The 18539-nt window shown below is 39.7% G+C and overlaps 1 protein-coding gene across 14 annotated transcripts in view; it reads left to right on the top strand.

Annotated features, from left to right (window-relative positions):
* arvcfb (ARVCF delta catenin family member b) overlaps positions 1 to 18539 on the top strand; it is a 222417-nt gene that overhangs the window by 52931 nt on the left and 150947 nt on the right. The gene's annotated exons all lie outside the window — the stretch shown is intronic.

The raw sequence follows: 18539 nt of genomic DNA, 5'->3' as shown, positions 1-18539 counted from the left end.
AGGTTTCTGAGCAATGCTATTGTGAGATGTGTGGCAGAGACTGAGAACTTCAAGAACATCAAGTGTTTTTGTGTCTTAAACTGCACGTATAGCAAACATATTGTTGAAATATCAACAATGTCAATATCTCAAGAAGGAAACCTCCCTGTTAGCTCAGACTGCATAATTAGCTGTTAGCATACACTCAGAGTTCTGGATTTCAATAAGCTGATGGATAGCTTTGCACAGGAACTGGTCAGGAAGAAATACCTGTTTTAAGGTAAGACAGTTAATACTGTTACGGCATGTTTATGGCTGTTTAATGAGTATTGCAAACCTCTGTCAGACTGTGATCAATGCTTTGGTGATCAATTTGATGTGTGTGGGACTTGGTAACAGCTGATAAAGGTGGCAGACTTTTGGCTTTGGATGGAAAATGTATCACGCTGTTGCACTTGTAATATTTCAGAGAAAGAAAAATCACAAACAGGTGTGTAGAGTCTGTTTAATGATCTAGTCTGGCTGATAAATAATATTAAATCCTGTATTGACAGAGCTATGACTTTAGGCTGTATACACTGGCCATTGCATTGATATACATCTGGCACATACGTATCTAGTGTTTGATATATTTCGATGGTAAACAGCAGGAAGTTCTTACATGCTAAAACTACTAATATCCAGAATGAGGGGGCTTCTGTGCACTTAACCTGTGCTGACTGATGATGGTCTGGGACCCACTCACAGTTTTCTTACTACCTTCAAGAGCTAACTTTGTTGTCTGGGTTAGTATTATCACTGGTAGGGCTCCCAGGTAGCTCACCTGGTAGAGCGCCTACCATGTATCAAGGCTCAGTCCTCATTGCAGCGGCCCGGGTTCGCCCTTTGCTGCATGTCCTCCCCTCTCTCTCTCCCCTGCCTGCCTTTCCTGTCACTCTCCAGCTATCACTATCACAATAAAACAGAAATGCCACAAAAAAAAGTATTATCACTGGTACTAGCTACCATTTCTCATTGGAATTCCATGTGTCATTAGCCAGCTAGAGCTGACAGAGGTCTATGATCGTGGAGTGTGAAATAAAAAAGTTTTGGAAATGCAAAAACGAGGGCTGCATACCAATTCCCCTCTAAAAAGGAATTTTGCTGGTTTCCAGTAAGTTGCTCCATTTCTAAAAACTGAAAATAAGCTGTTATGATATTGTGCCAATGTGTTTTCAACACCCCATACAACCCCTGTATGTAATGAGAAACCTGTCTTTACAGTACAGAATATAGAATGTCATTAGTACAGTAGAATATATGCAGTATGTGAACTTGTGTTATACAATGACTAATTATAAACTCATTTGATACTTTATACATACATTTTGCTGTGCAGTTCCACAGACTATTGATATTGATTAAGAAACCATTCAGGATAGGAATTGCTATTAACAAAAAAAAAACTTGGTTCCTCCATAACAAAGCCCATTAAAAGAAAAATTAATTTGCATGCCCCACCAATGATATTTTTATCGCACTGCCAAGTACTTCTTATATGCTTCATACATGTTGGTTGCTATGCTATTTGCAAAAATAATTTGCTACTACCACACACTGTGGCAAAGCTTGCTGTTAATTTCCAGTGCGTGCATATGATCAGAATAAGAGTCAGCTTCATAGGCCAAGTATGTGTACACATACAAGGAATTTGGCTCTGGTTTTGTGTTGCTTTCAATGTACTTTAAACACAGTTCCAAAAACTATTTACAGCAAGATAGAAATAGACATACAGCTAAAAACAAGAACAACAAAGCTGAACAAAGATAGGTAAAACTAAACATAGAACTATTATGTAAATACAAGTAGATGAAACAATAGGTGTATATATAAATATATGTAAAAAGCAACAATGACCAACAACATACAATGTCTATATACAAGTTAAGTGTTTTCTGTAAATTGTAAACAATACAAACAGTGCAACGCAATAAATTCTGAATGGATATACATGGAGTGGGTGGTTATGTACAGCATATGCATGTATATATGTCTATATACAGTATATACAGCGTCTGTTGTAGTCTGTTTCTGTCCAGTTTGGTGACTGTGATGGATGTAGAGAGAACAGACTGGATGACTGGACAATGCAGGAAGTACATCCTCTGCTGGGCCTTTTTGATGATGGCGGGTAGTGCAGCGGTGAAATTGCTGTGGGTTTTGAGACTGTATTTGGATGGGTGGAGGTGATGCAGGACGGGGTGGCAGCAGCAAGGAACCGATGAGCGTGACTAATCCGGGGATCTCTTGTGTGGTGTGTACGGCTGGCCGTCCTTCACGCCACATGCCTCCCTGATGGGGACCGCACACCCACGGCCTCACACACTGAGCTCGGTGCATTATCACCACATATAGTGTAGTATAGACTTTCATTAAAGGGCCCAGCAGGTAACTAAAGTAAATCAAGTATTATAGTATTTTAGTTATCAGTGACTCCACTTTGTATTTTTTATTTCTTCTTATAGTCAGTAGAAAGGGGCACAAAGTTATGAAAATACATCTGAGATTCAGTTCTGGTTGCTATAGCCAATGTATTGGCACGTAATTAAGAAATGCCTGTCTTTGTGTTCATGTGAAATCCCCATGTCCTCAAATTAGCTTTTCAGTGGTTTTCAGAAGGGTGCCAGTGGTGAGCTGGGTTGTCACTCTCAAAGTAAGCAAAAAGGCCACAGTTTACTGCCATTGTATCAACAATTGAAGCAGTACAAGTACATACAGTATCTCACAGAAGTGAGTACACCTCTCACATTTTTGTAAATATTTTATTATATCTTTTCATGTGACAACACGGAAGAAATGACACTTTGCTACAATTTAAAGTAGTGATTGTACAGCTTGTATAACAGTGTAAATTAATGTCTAAACTGCTGGCCACAAAAGTGAGTATACCCCTAAGTGAAAATGTCCAAATTGGGCCCAATTAGCCATTGTCTCTCTCCAGTGTCATGTGACTCATTAGTTTTACAAGGTCTCAGGTGTGAATGGGGAGCAGGTGTGTTAAATTTGGTTATCGCTCTCACTCTCTCATACTGGTCACTGGAAATTCAACATGGCACCTCATGGAAAAGAACTCTCTAAGGATCTGAAAGAAAGAATTGTTGCTCTACATAAACATGGCGTAGGCTAAGAAGATTACCAAGACCCTGAAACTGAGTTGTAGCATGGTGGCCAAAACCATACAGCGGTTTAACAGGACAGGTTCCACTCAGAACAGGCATCGCCATGGTCTACCAAAGAAGTTGAGTGCACGTCCTCAGCGTCATATGCAGAGGTTGTGCTTGGGAAATAGACGTATGAGTGCTGCCAGCATTGTGCAGAGGTTAAAGGGGTGGGGGGTCAGCCTGTCAGTGCTCAGACCATACGCCGCACACTGCATCAAATTGGTCTGCATGGCTGTCGTCCCAGAAGGAAGCCTCTTCTAAAGATGATGCACAAGAAAGCCCGCAAACAGTTTGCTGAAGACAAGCAGACTAAGGACATGGATTACTGGAACCATGTCCTTTGGTCTGATGAGACCAAGATAAACTTATTTGGTTTAGATGTTGTCAATCATGTGTGGCGGCAGGTGAGGAGTACAAAGACAAGTGTGTCCTGCCTACAGTCAAGCATGGTGGTGGGAGTGTCATGGTCTGGGGCTGCATGAGTGCTGCCGGCACTGGGGAGCTACAGTTCATTGAGGGAACCATGACTGCCAATGTGTACTGTAACATACTGAAGCAGAGCATGATCCCCTCCCTTCGGAGACTGGGCCACAGGGCAGTATTCCAACATGATAACAACCCCAAACACACCTCCAAGACGACTAGTGCCTTGCTAAAGAAGCTGAGGGTAAAGGCATGTCTCCAAACCTAAACCCTATTGAGCATCTGTGGGGCATCCTCAAATGGAAGGTGGAGGAGCGCAAGGTCTCTAACATCCACCAGCTCCGTGACATCATCACGGAGGAGTGGAAGAGGACTCCAGTGGCAACCTGTGAATCTCTGGTGAACTCCATGCCCAAGAGGGTAAAGGCAGTGCTGCAAAATTATGTTGGCCACGCAAAATATTGACACTTTGGGCCCAATTTGGACATTTTCACTTAGAGATGTACTCACTTTTGTGGCCTGCGGTTTAGACATTAATGACTGTGTGTTGAGTTATTTTGAGGGGACTGAAAATTTACACTGTTATACAAGCTGTATAACAGTGTAAATTACTACTTTAAATTGTAACAAAGTGTCATTTCTTCAGTGTTGTCACGTGAAAAGATATAATAAAATATTTATAAAAATGTGAGGGGTACCCTCACTTCTGTGAGATACTGTATATTTACAGTCAAATTCACCTCTCAAGTGCCGTTCTTTTGACTTGACCAGGTGCTCCATAAACACTATTGCCAGTGTTTGTAGGGTGATGGGAAGCTGGTGAGGGATCATGTATTTGGCTCTAGTAAAGCCTGGTTGGTCAACATGAGCTGTGGATGATGGGATTAGTGTGAACCTGTTTGTGTGTTATGTCCTTGGGGTGAATTTCCTTACTCAGAGGTGAGAACTGGCATTATCAACACAAATATAATTTTATATATTTTTGTAAGAATATTTGAGATGATCCCAAAGATTCAATTTTAAAACCGATTGTTTTAATGTGTCATCCATTAGATTCATAATACAATGTCTGTAACTTCTTTTGACTGCACAGCCTTCACTTTATATTAATTCACTGTTATAGCTGCTGGCTTTCAGAGACCTGCCAATTCTGCAGTTTTCATTACAAAAATGACAAATTATATATGAGAACACTGAACAAAGCCTCACCTTTTATTTTCCAAAGGAGAGAAATTGGGAATGTACAGTTCCTCTGTATTATTGCATTGTTCCTACTCAGCTACAATGAACTAAACTCAAGTGTCCTTCTTCTGACTGCCTCCCAACTGTCTTGAGCTCCTCTGTGTTATACACCAGTGTGGGTCTACTAATATATTCACTGGTTGTATCTGAAAGGAGGAAAAAAAACAATGCAATCAAATATTTTCACACAGTCTGTAATGCAGAGAGACCCAAGAGACAGGTAACAAAGATCCACGGCTCCAGGATGTCAGTTACATGGTTTATGCACATAATCTTTTGTGTCTAAAGACATTTTTGTTTGTCAAAAGTTATTTTGTTAACATATAGATTATAATAAACTATATTTACAATGTATAAATAATATATGCAAACCCACTGTCAGAAGCTACAAACTAGAAAATACTCTAGTATACAGAATCAACACTGATATAAGCCCAGTCTTTGTTCTTCAGGAGAAATAAAATTAATTTAAAAAGTGAAAATCTCCTCAAAAAGGCAGAGCAACACTTTTACATCTTTAAGACAAATTCTGAAATATATATATATATATATATATATATTATTTGAATCAATAATCACAGAGACAACCAGAGTACTAACAATCAATTATTCATTAAACCTTCAGCTTAACTGATTTTTTTGGCCACTTGGGGGCAGCAGAACAAGTTGTGAACACAACACTGACATATCATCACCTTTTAAGTTGATATGGCGAACACAAAATGGAGCAACACTAGCATTCATTTTGAGTCGTGTTTCTGGCCACCTAACAATTTTAAGTCCAATATCTCCTCTTTGCTCTGTTTTGCTCTTCACCAACTGGGAAATATGTGTGGGAAATATCTGTCTCTTTAGTTGCTACTGTATATGCTCCACTATGTTCACCAGCTAGTTGCTAACTTTGGTTGTCTGCGGTTTGGTGCTTGACAGGCAGCATAGAGTGACATTATCAGAACTTTTTTTCTGAAAACAGCTGCCTGCTGCATCTGGAAAGGACACTGATGAGAGCAGTTAGCCAGAACCAAAACAGTAATGTTGCGGGGCAAAAAAAAATCCAAAACAAAGAGCGGAAAGATGCTAAAATGCTCCGTAGAGCTGAGAGGAACTGCAAAATTGGGTGATAATTCTACATGAGTTTGTCACTACGAGTGACACCCTTCACGTGCATGTGACATTTTATCCATTTTTAATATAAAAATATATAAAACTTTAACTATGAAAGAATACATAGCATTTAATCCATCATATCAGAGGTGGATCAAACTGACTGAATTACTTTATGAATTATTTGATGAAATTCCAATATTTTTTATGGTGCAGTCAGTTACCCACTTGTGTCTGTAGAGAAAAAGTGTGAATGAGTTGGTTGCTTTCTCTTGCGCTACAAGCATCTTTTAAAACTTCTACCAGTAGGCCGAACTCCATCTGTTTCTCTTTTTCACTGTTTCTTTGTAGACAGAACAACCCAGTGAAGCCAGGCCAGAATAAATCTCTCTGTGCTCCAGATACAGCCTGCTACCTTCATGCTTCTTTTTATTGTATATTTGAAACTAAAGTATCACTTTCTTCCCCCTGCTGAACACTGTGCTTTCAACTCTCACAACAGCCCTGTTTTTTTTATGTGTGTGTGTTATAAATTTACTTGTTATTTTGGTATAATTAGCTATTTCAGTATGTATGTGTGTGTTCAAGCATACATACAGCATGTGTATGTGTGAACGTGTGTGCAGTGTGAGTTGGGTATCACTGGCTACTTTTTAATTTTACATATGTTTGCTTTTAAATGTGTGCGTTTGTGTGTGCTTTTGTGAGAGAGAGAGAGAGAGAGAGAGGAAGGAAGGGAGTTGAGCCTCCTGATCTCAGGCTGCAGAAACACTGTACTGGAATGTTAATTGGTATGACTGGTCTGCCTCACAGATAACACACAAGGCCACTTTTAATAAACCAAAGATCAGGATGTCCCACCATCTCGCCCCATTGAGACAAGAGAGAGGAAGAGGGTGTGTGTGTATGAGGAGGCATGGGGAGGGGTGTTTGCTGAAATCTCTCCTTTTCTTTTCCTGCCTCTCTCCCACACTTCTCGTTGCCTCATAACAAATAGAAAAACAGAAATATTACAGAGTGTGAGGTGATTCATGGGGAGACTCAAAGCGCATTTATTATTAAGGCTGGAGCGGCAAGGTTTTGAAGTTATGCTAATGAGGAGCCTTTTGGTGTTACAAATCTAACCGTCACTTAAATCATTTCTCTGCCCGCCCCTCTTCTTCTCCTCCTTCTCCTCCTTCTCATCCGTTATTTATTTTTTTTCTATCTTCTATCCATTCTTCAAGAGACACATTCAAGGACGCAGCATTGCCATGAAGCCGTGCACATGCTGTTTAAGGAAGGTGATGGTAGATTAGACAGCAGCTACAGAAAGCTCAACACAGACCTCTGACTGGAGGCTTCTCCTCACAAATGCAGCCTATGATAAAGAGCACATTTTATGTTATGTTTACCTTCTCCTCCCTTACATTTCTCCATAGAACACATAAAATATAGAGATCTGTATGGATGTACTGTGTGTATGGATGTATGCATACATATGTAGCACACACATAACCCCACACAATCATCATTTTACACTCAGAGCAGAATCACAACATCTAATTATAAAAACACAAATGACGAAAATCATAGAATTATGAACTTTGTGTATCTTTATGAATTTAAGTGCATCCGTGGGATGTTGCATGTGTGTTAATGTGTATTAATGTATAACGATAAACCCTGTAGACACCAAGCAGAGAATCTGATGTTGTGCATTGATGCTATATGAACAATTTAGGGAACAATTTCACACACTGAGAATTGCAACACATTTCAAATATTTAATGTATATACCCCAGACCTTTATTCTTGACAGGTCAGGAATGCTGCTGAAACAGCAATTACAATGCTCCAGGATGATACAACAACTACTACTGAATTATTCATGCATACTTGTGTAGAGTCTGATCAAAACATTTTGTTAGAATCAATTCAAGTTAAGAGCATCAAACAAACTGCATCATATACATTATATCAGAAAAGTTGATGTTGACTGGCTGATCTCTTATTTTTTTTTAAAATAACCAGTAAGATTTTGTAATCAATTTGAAAGCCAACAGGTGGCCAGTGCAGGGATGCCAGGATTTGTGAAATACTGTATGGTCTTGTCTCTTTGTTCTAGTTAAAACCCTGGTGGGCTGAGTTTTGAATTAACTGTAAACAGGATAGAGCTTTGCAGAGAACAGGGAGCAGGGAGAAATGTTGAGATCTTTCTAAGATTCAGAAAACATGACTGAACCATAGATTTGATGTGTTTATCTAGGCTGAAGCGGCAGTCAGAGATGACACCAAGATTCTTGCAATGTGGGGTTACAGACGGCGACAGTAGCCAGGTTTCCATCGAAATGAAATGCAAATTTACCAGAATTTGCTGAAAATCTGCTAAAAACGTGAACTCATACACATTTCCATTCACTACTGTTATGCAAATATTAAGAGTTGGTTCATCGAGATAAGCAGTTGGTGGCACTAATTCTCTAGTTAGGTTACAAGGATACCGTCTCCTCATTGCTCCTCACAGATCTGATGTTTTCATCTGCTGACATTTTTTGTCTCTCCAGGAGCGGAAGCTTCAGTGGATGTTTAAGTCACATGTTTCATGTACATCATTGTCAATTTGCTGTTTCCATTGCATATTTTGCTTTTATTGATACACCAATGTCTTTCCACACATTTTTTTATGCGCAAATTGAAAATGCACATAGAAACAGGTGGATGGAAATATACCTACTGTACCAAAAGAATTTGTGGTTTAAAATATTGGCACTGTTGACACAGCACAGTGTCTCTGTTTTATTACTATTTAGTTAGAAGATATTCTGAGACAGCCACTTGTGGACGTAATGAAGGCAGTTTCGGACAATGGTTTGCAGCATACATAAATCTGAGTATCATCTGCGTAAAAGTGGAAACAAATATTATGTTTACATATGAGAAGATCTGAAATCTAAGAAGAAATCTGAGTGTTGGCTTCGTAAAAGTGGAAACAAATATTATGTTTTTGTTTATTATGTGACCTAAAGGAAACATGTCAATAGAAAAAAGGACCGGACCAAGTACAGAGCCTTGCGGCACCCCACAGTGCATACCCATTGTGGTTGACCTAAGCCATACTTACACAGAAACACCTGTCTTTTAGGTAGGACCTAAACCATCAAAGAGCTTTAAGAGGTTTTAAAAAGGTTTTAAGACGGTCAATTAGGATGTCATGATCAATGGTTGCACTTTTATCCAGAAGAATAAGGATAGAGTGAAGGCCAGCATCAGCTGATAACAATAAGTCATTCATAACCTAAACAAAAGTAGTTTCTGTACTATGATTGTTCCTAAAACCAAAGTGAAGTTTCTCAGATATATGGCTAAAACCTTGGCTAAAAGCAAGAGCTTAGAGATTGGCCTGTAATGATTAACACACACACACACACACACACACACACACACACACACACACACACAGCTTCCTGGGCTTCTAGTAAGACTCTAGTCTAGTCATGGTGGGTTCCTATATCATTACACTTAAGACTGCGTAACTCTCTCTACACCCAGAGGCAGAATGCAATGAGTTGAAATAACAACAAAAGAAACTGTGTTTGGACTCTGCAGTCTTCCAGTACTTCCAGTGTCAATAAGCTCTCTCACATTAGATTTGGTGAGCTCCACAAGTTATTTTGGAGCACCGGCACTCTGACTGCTGTTATTGATTTATGTGAAAGAGGGCCAAGGATTATAATGTTGTAGACGCAGTGTATACTCGAGGCGGTGAATGAGGTGTGCCTTGATTGTAAACAATAAGTAATAATTCCAGGAGCTTGTTCACATATGCTGAGATGAATTCTGTGTTGGTGAGTGTACTTATTTGTTCATTCAATGGTATTTTTAACCATGTTTCTTTGTTTATGTGTTAATTTCCAAGCCACTGTATTTATGAATGTGTTTTATCTTTGTGAGATTTGAGATATCCAATATTTATTGTAATTTACCTACCTCAGCTTGTCGTAAATGGCTGCTAATTTGGAGAATTTTACTGTCCCGTGATGTGCAAGGGCACAGTTTCAGATGCTTTCAGCACGCTTTCAAAGTAAAAACCTCTTTAAAATGATATTGCTTTTATCCCATTCCAGATGTTCATAGAACATCATAAACCAGAGGGATATACAATATAGAAAGATTTTGTTCTTTGTCTTCACCTATTTTAGGAGTAGTATTTCGTTTCAGGTTAAAGGAATATTTGGACATTTTGGGAAATATCCTTGTCTGCTTTCTCTCTGAGTGTGAGATAAGAAAATTGATGCCACTCTCCTACAGCTAGCTTAGCTTAGCATAAAGACTGGAGGGGGACAGGGGACAACAGCTAGCCTGCCTCTGTCCAAAGTTTAAAACACGCTCAAAAATCTCTTAAAAATTGAAGTGTAAAAACGACAAATTGTGGTTTTACCACCACAAAGGGGTTATGTGTGGGTCTGTTTCTTGGCCGGGTGCAGTAACTTCTTGGAGTCTCTGCTCTGCTTGTTGCCTGGCAACTTTGTGGTGATGACAGGAACTTAGGTACTGGTGGGTGGATTTTGTTACCTTTGGACATACCCAGGCTAGCTGTTTCCCCCTGTTTCCAGTCTTTATGCTAAGCTAAGCTAACCAACTGCTGGCTATAGCTTCATATTAATGGACAGACATGAGAGAGAGTATCTATCTTCTCATCTAACTCTCGTCAAGAAAGCAAATAAGCCAAAGCCATTTCCCAAAATGTCAAACAATTTTTTTAACTGACATTGTTAGGGCGGCATCAGATAGGGTTCAACTGCGAGGGAATGAAGGTCCAGTAGGCAATCTGCATGTAAATATAAAGGTGTGTGAGTGTGTGTTTGTGTGTGCATTTGTATGATGTCAAAATGGCAGTTCTTTGCCACCCTCTCATAGCTGTAATTGTAGAGAACAGAGAGGGAGACCCTCTCAAATACATGAGCTCTAATTTCAACAAGCTCAACACTAAGTGACCTGCAGAAATGTCCTCTTTTATCTCCAGTGGAAACAACAGAACAATGCAAATGAAGAGCACTTTGTAAATGTAGGGCACACATATGGGTCAAGAAGGACTTTAACGCTGTCATGATGATGTATCATGTGACACATTGAAATTTGGCTACACACCTGAAAATGTCAGATACAGTTGTATTTCTTGTATTAATGTATTAACTGTCATATATTTGCAATTATTTACACCAAAGGAACTGGCCAGTACAAGCATAGTCTTCCATCAAGCAACTCCACTGTTGCAGCCAGTGGGTAAAGTGCTTCAATGAAGGATATCTTGTTAACAGGGAAGTACCAGTGTATTCCTTTCCCTGATAAATTCTTCAGTTATTACTAACTGTCTGACTTTTTGGCTCGATACTTTTATTTAACAGACAATGGAGGATCAAAATGTAACACTGTGACGTTTTCCAGGCAGGAGCTGTTTCTGTTTGATTGCTCATGGGTGACACTTTCTCTCTTCACTGACTCCCAGTATGGGCCCACAGCAAGACCACCGGGCTTCAGAGAGACCACACATGGAAGTGGATAGGGGAGGTGGAGGTCGGTGGAGTCTCTGCCTCACAGTCATTGATCTCTGTCATCCTTTTCAGGTGGCTTGTAGGCTGACAGTTGGTTTCACCCCCTGGGCCATAGTTATTACACCACCAGCTAAAGACAAACACACACTATACAATGTTGAGCTGTTCATGATTAAAGTTGACAGTTGGGAGAGATATGTGTTAAAATCGAATACAAAGGGTGGTCCTAGGTTGTAATGGGAGACACGTCCACCAACAGTCGATTTAGAGCTTTGGTTACCAAAGACAGCCTGCATCAAACAGTGTCAGAAATATAGGATCAAATTCTCACAATGTGACTGCTGCTACAGTACAATGTCTGCCAAACCCCCCCAAACAATTGTAATACGGCATGAAATTATCCCGAATATACTGTCTGATGAGCAATTTTTGGATAAAGTAAAACATAAAACATGAGAGTGGCACAGAAGTATGCCGCGAGTTGTGCTATTTTTCCTGTTTCCTATTGAAGCACTACAATCCACAAGGTATTCATCACACAACATGACTGTCTGACAAAGATTGCAACCAAGATTTTATTAGACCCATCTCACACAGTGTGACATGCAATGAACCTGCAAAATTGCTGCGATCGCACAATGTACAGTATAGAGGCCAATCTGTGAGTGTGTATAGCTTGGGTTCAGCCTTAAATGATGAAGGAAGCCCATGGTCAGATTGTCCAGTAGCCAAGCAATACACTTGTATGGGTCAAGCGCTGAAATACTTTGTTTGTAGCGCAGGTTTTCCATTAAAAATGTATAGTCTAGATGACATCATCAGGGTTATTTTCTCAGACTTGACAAACCTCCTCCAGAGCCACCAAAGACATTATACAACTGTTTTCAGAGGCTGAGTACTACTGCCAATGATGAGTAAATTGATCTTTATATGTAAAAATCACTGGAGTGCAGCATTAACATGACTACCTTCAGAAACAAAAAAGGAATTCCCATAAACAACCATAGTAGTGATGCATCATATTCATTACAGAGGTGGTGATATCCAATAAAAGGGCCAGCTGATATGTATATTATACCTGTTCTCCACAGCCAGATGATGACAGTTAGAGAGCAGGAATGGCTATTCTGAGTGTAACAGAGTAAAATGAGACTGAGCTTCTCTGACTAAAGGACGCTTCTCTCATTCTCTCTCCTTCTCTGAATGAGAGAAGTAGAGTTGGGCCAGGGTTGACCGCTCCCTCTGATCCCCCTCACCTTCATTGTCCTCCCTTTATTCTCTCACTAAACGCCTCTGACGGCATCACCACTCACATAGATCCCCTCCTCTGTTCTCCCCGTCCCCAAAGACCCGGAGTGGCCACTGAATGACCGGGGCGTCAAAAGAGGAGGAAAACAAAGTTCGGAAGTATTAGTGTTTCTTCCCCTCATCTCCTGGGATACAGAGGGAGAATCAATAGTTTTTCATTAACCTGTCTTCCTCCCTGTAAACGAGTAGGTATAGCTTCGGGTGCCAGTAAATGCTCTAGTGAAAGTGTTGGGGGATATCATCTCTCTCTCTCTCTCTTTCACACTCATACATTTTTTCCCTGACACACAAGCACTCTCCTTCTCTCTAGTAATTCAGCTCACTTTTATTGATTGGAAAAAAAGTAGTGTCAAACCAAAACAGTATGGAAAATGTGAATTTTCCAACCTTACTGAGATCATGAATACATGAAGAAATACATATGCTAACAAAATGGTTCTCTTTACTTGACTTTAAAGCCCTTCCCTTACCACAAATATGCATAAAATGATGGCAGTAGAATCAAGTCTATTAATATATTAAAAAGACCTAAACACATTTCCTTTTATAATTTCTCTTAACCTGATGACAGATTTCTCTATAGCCATTATTTATCTCCCTAAAGAAATTGACAATGAAATGAGAAAAAGCAGTAACACAAACCATTAAGCCTAGATTGGACTCAGCAGCCTCTACAGTATATAGAGCTCTGTGTGTTTCTCATTTACTACATTTCCCCTTCTCTCCTTGACAGATCTACATTATCTCACATCTCTGTCTCTAAACACGATGTAGCCAGTGTTTAAGAATGACCTTGCTCCTTGTATAGTGCCAACCTCCCCTCTGTAATATATTAATCTCTCTTTTCCCATGTGGACTTGCACACTGTGTCCCATGTGTTGCAAACACAAGGTGCAACTGTGCAGCTTCATATTCTCTGTTAATGTTGTTTGTTTCGCTCATTCTCTCAGAGGAGTAGAGCTAGCGACACATGTTCGAGAACAGCATCTGTCATACAGTGTGGGCAAGTGGTATGTTTTGTTCATGCACACCTGCCGCAGTTATTGCAGCTGGCATTGTCAGCAAATGCTGCGGTGATTGAGGTATAGCAGAATGGGTTTTTTCTGGATATGCACGACCACCACTGCTTTTCCTGTCATCTGCCTTGTAAGCATGTCTCTGCTGATGCCATACACATTGGGAGTGCTGAACAGGGAGGCTGGCCAGATCCCCTTGTCTGTTCCATAAAACCAAGGGAAAAAAGACACTAAATCTCACTATGATGAGAGACCAAACATGGAAGTGATGCAGAGGCTGAATCATTTCTCACAGAGAACAACTGGTGAAATAATGAGTTCAAATTATCCAAGATGGAGAACTGATTCAGGGGAGGTGATTATCACAGCCAATGAAGGCTGAAATTGAGCAAATGATTAGGAATGAATGTATTATTAATGCTAATACAAGTGTAATACAGGGAGTTATGCTGCTTGTACAAAACGCTATCTTCAAACGACAATGGCAAACACAACAACAAGGGATCAGGAAACCTGCATTGACATTGAGCCCACAACTCAGTCAAATAAAGAAGCTACGCTGACTTGTCGTCCAGCCTTCAGAATCTACCTAAAACTTTCAATATTTTGCCAACCGACTAGATTTTTTAGAATAGAAAAGAAACCTAAGAATGAGGTTGGTGACCTGCCAAAGTGGCTGGTAGAGCAGGCAGATTTACTGGCCACATCCAAAATTTATCAGCATTTGGCTGGTGGTAATTTGCTGCCCTGAAGGGGAGATGAAGGCGGGATGACTGCCATGGCATCGCCTGGATCCAGATGGCCCAAGACAGAAAGGGATGGATGCAAGCACTTTATCAGCAGCCTATGTTCCATAAGCCACTCAGAGACTCAAGTACAAACAAAGGCAACTATATGTAAGTTTGCCAAGGTTTCGCCATTCATTTCACTCTATACTCTTCTGCCTGTATGACAATAGAGTACTGCCTGTTGAATGGTTGTACATAGTGTTACATACCTCGTGGATGAAATTAACTTTAATTTGGAGGTACATTGCACCCTTGATCCGATTTTAGGGTATTTTGGGGGATTTTTATTGAACAATAAAATAACATTGGCAGAGCACATTGGCTAAAAACTAATTTGTACCACTGATGTATCACTTTGTTTAATTGAATCACATGCTTCATTTATTTCTCACTGGTAGAAACTGGGAATGGTGTGTATAGAGGAGTTTGCGGCTGGTTTCCCACCACATCTACAGTTCTGTGGTCTCTCATCCACAATACTGGTGTTAATACAGTTGTTTGTGTCTGGCTAACATGATTTTCTACTGCTAGTTACATGGTGCTAAGATTTCCTCTAGCCTCTGATCAGAAACTGCTTCGTTTGCTCACCAAAAACACTGGAAAGAATTGCATAGTCATATGCTTCAATGATTAACCTACAGTGACCCACAGGGGCCAGTTGTCAAATTTCTTTATCCATGTTTGACATCTCAACATGTACAGTTACAACAGAGTTCAATGCAAAAAAGATCTTCTAATTATCTATGAGTTGTTTGTAATTTCACACGCATTTTATGAACGAAGCAAGGCAAGGGGTTTATTTATGTAGCACATTTCATACAAAAGGCAACTTAAAGTGCTTTACATAACTTATGTAAGAGCATGTAAGATGAATTAAAGCCCAAAGTAGAGAAATTAAATAGCACAGAAGAAATATAGGCCAAAGTGCAACATGAAGTTGGCTGAAATTGCCGTAAAAACATGCATTTAAAAAAGTTATCAGATTTGGGGCAAGTGTCAGATCAGCTCAAAGTTTGTTCCAGTTATGTGAAGCACAGGCAAAATACACAGAGGAAAATGAGGAGCTGTTCAATACAAAAAGAGTGAATTTTTACTCACCTTTGAACACAAAACGCTTGATCATGGTTGTCACATTTCTGTTATATGAATGCCTGTCATCCAGTCTGATGCTTTGAATTGTATCATTATGAAACAAAGCAAACTCTTTGCACTTATTATCCAAAACCATTTTTTTTTTGCCTTGAGAGCCTGTTCATTTCTGACATTGTCTTGTCATCATCGGTGGTAGAAGTATTCCGATTCTCTACTTCAATAAAAACAACATTACCACATTAGCAACGTTACTACATTGTAAAAATATTCCATTACAAGTCTTGCATTCATTATTTAAGTAAGTGTACAGGTATTATCAGCTAAATATACTTATAGTATCAAAGTAGTATGCAGCCAAATTGCTGCTGTTAGTGTTATATTATTATATATTACATTATTAGATTACTGATTAATTTTGTAGCTATTCCAGGTTGAACTCATTTTAAACTACTTTATACTGTTGGGTAGTTTAATCTATAAAAATGTAACATATTTTATAAACTGATCATATGTTTGTTTGTAACATCTTAATCTGCAAACTAACTAGTAACTATAACTGTTAAGGAACACTTTGACATTTTGGGAAATACACTAAATTGTTTTTACCGAGAGTTAGATGAGAAGGTTGATACCACTCTCATGTCTGTTGGTCCGTCTCCTTGCTGACAGTTAGCTTAGCTCCTGGCTGTGGCACAGGTTTAAGAGTGGTATTAATCTTCTCCTTCAACTCTCGGTAAGACAGCGAATAAGCATATTTTCCAAAATGTTATTACTTTGATTAAATGTAGAGGATTAGAAGTGCATACTTCCCAATATTATTTGGAATAGAAGTATAACGTAGCAGAAAATGGAAATACTCAAGTACAAGTATCACTAAATTGAGTACTTCAGTAAATGTACTTAGTTGCTTTCCACGGCTGCATATAAAGCACTCTTCCATTGGATCAAATGTGAGGAGCTGTTATCTGTATGTCAGGATTAGCTGTAGCTGTAATGTTCCTGAGACTAATTCGTATGTGCTTGGTGGTTAAAGTGACTCATGTCTCTATTTTAAATTTGTGATTTAATGCATCGTGGAGACCCAAGGAGTCTCCTTGTTTTGAGGTATTTTGGCAGTAAGAGGGGTGGAGCAGTGTGACTCAGTGGGACATCTTCAGGGATCACATGCAGCATGAACTCACCTCTCAGCTCCCTGAGAGATGAAGCCTGTGTGAACCAGACTGCAGATCAGTATGGGTAATCTCGAGTCATGCACCACACTGCTCTGTGCTGTGCCCTGGAGGATGCCCCAAAATAAGACGCTTGAGTGCGGAAAACAAGCGAGGGCGTCTGCATAACTGCGACTTATGAATGCCAGATTCAACCTTGCATGACTGATGCTGAGAAGCTGAAGGAGAAGTGCAACCTCCGTCACTTCACATACCCTCTGTGATATTAATGCTAATTAGGAGTTCTTTGTTTGTACCAACTTACATTTGGGATTACACAGTGGGAGAAGTCTGTTGCAGATTTAACTGTCAGCACTTTGATCAAAGTGATTAGAATGAGGCCTCCTGTCTAAGCAAACACGATCTCACTCCTTCCCAGCTAAGATATGAGCCTAATTTGTGTTGTTGTTTTGGTGAAATCCTACAGCTGCTGACTCGCAACCAACTGAAGAGCCTCACAGTAACGAGCCATTCTAGCTGTGGGCGTCAGCTCTGATAAGGATGCTGTACATGCATCATTTTGAAATTGATGGCCATATCCTTAGTTTGCCTTCATTTCCCCAGACACTTTGTAATTGCCATTCCCTAAATGCTCTTTGATTCCTGTTACTGTGTCGGGCAGCTATGTGCTATTGACTCCATGTCAGGAATGATTTGGCTCATTTACTCTGCAAACAATACAATCCCATATTCCGGAGTATATTGTCTGCCTGTTGTTTTTGAAAGTGTGAAGCATATCTATCTTTGTTCTGATTTGATTGTGGAAATGTGATACAGCGATGAAAGCTGATATCCATTTTGAAATCTGTGTTTGAACTTTATCTTTCTTATCAGAAGAAAAATTTGTCTTCTCTGTGAGTCTTGAATCTCTGCTCTGTTAGACGTATTTCACTGCCATTTGCAGAGGAAAAAAAGCCCCATTTTACTAATCAATACTGTACATTGTGTCTGTTTTGTTTTCTGTTTTTGTGTGATTAGACCCGTATTAACGAGTTTCTCACAGGTGTTGCTGGGATGTGTGCCAGCATTGCTCATTGATATTGAGACACATTGTTCACATGCGTGTGGCAGGTTATCTTTGTTTATGAATAAGGGCGGACATGCACTAGTTTAATCAATGCCACTTACTTCTTGGCTCATTTCCTCCTCCTCCTCCACCTCCTCTTCCTCCTCCTGCACATGCAGGATAACAGTAGCTTTGCTAATGCACACAGAGTAATCCAGCTATTGGCCATACTTCGGTGAAGGTCTTATTTGGATTATGTTGTGTACATGTATCTTTGATACTGTGTGATTGAGTCTCACTGTTGCCATGAATAAACCAATCATTGGTCCACTGCCGTCTACCCTTCCTCCTTCGACTGTGTAGTGGTTACCGGCAATACGTAGAAAATAACTAATCATCTTTATCCTCTTTGAGACATGCACTTTAATCTGTAAACATTCTAGCAATTTTACTTTTTGGCTTCATGTTAACAATCTGCCTACTTAAGACAGCATCTTCTAAATGCCTTAAGCATGTCTAAACACAGTGACATTGTCAGTTAAGGCATGTACAAGATTGCAACTTTCTTAATTAGTTATAATGTGTGTGAAGCTACACCTTGATTAAGGTCATTTTGAAGCTGCAGATTTAATTCTGAAG

This window comes from Siniperca chuatsi, linkage group LG5 (assembly GCF_020085105.1).
Source record: "Siniperca chuatsi isolate FFG_IHB_CAS linkage group LG5, ASM2008510v1, whole genome shotgun sequence".
NCBI classification, from domain to species: Eukaryota; Metazoa; Chordata; class Actinopteri; order Centrarchiformes; family Sinipercidae; genus Siniperca; species Siniperca chuatsi.
This window is presented reverse-complemented; position numbering and strand designations above follow the sequence as displayed.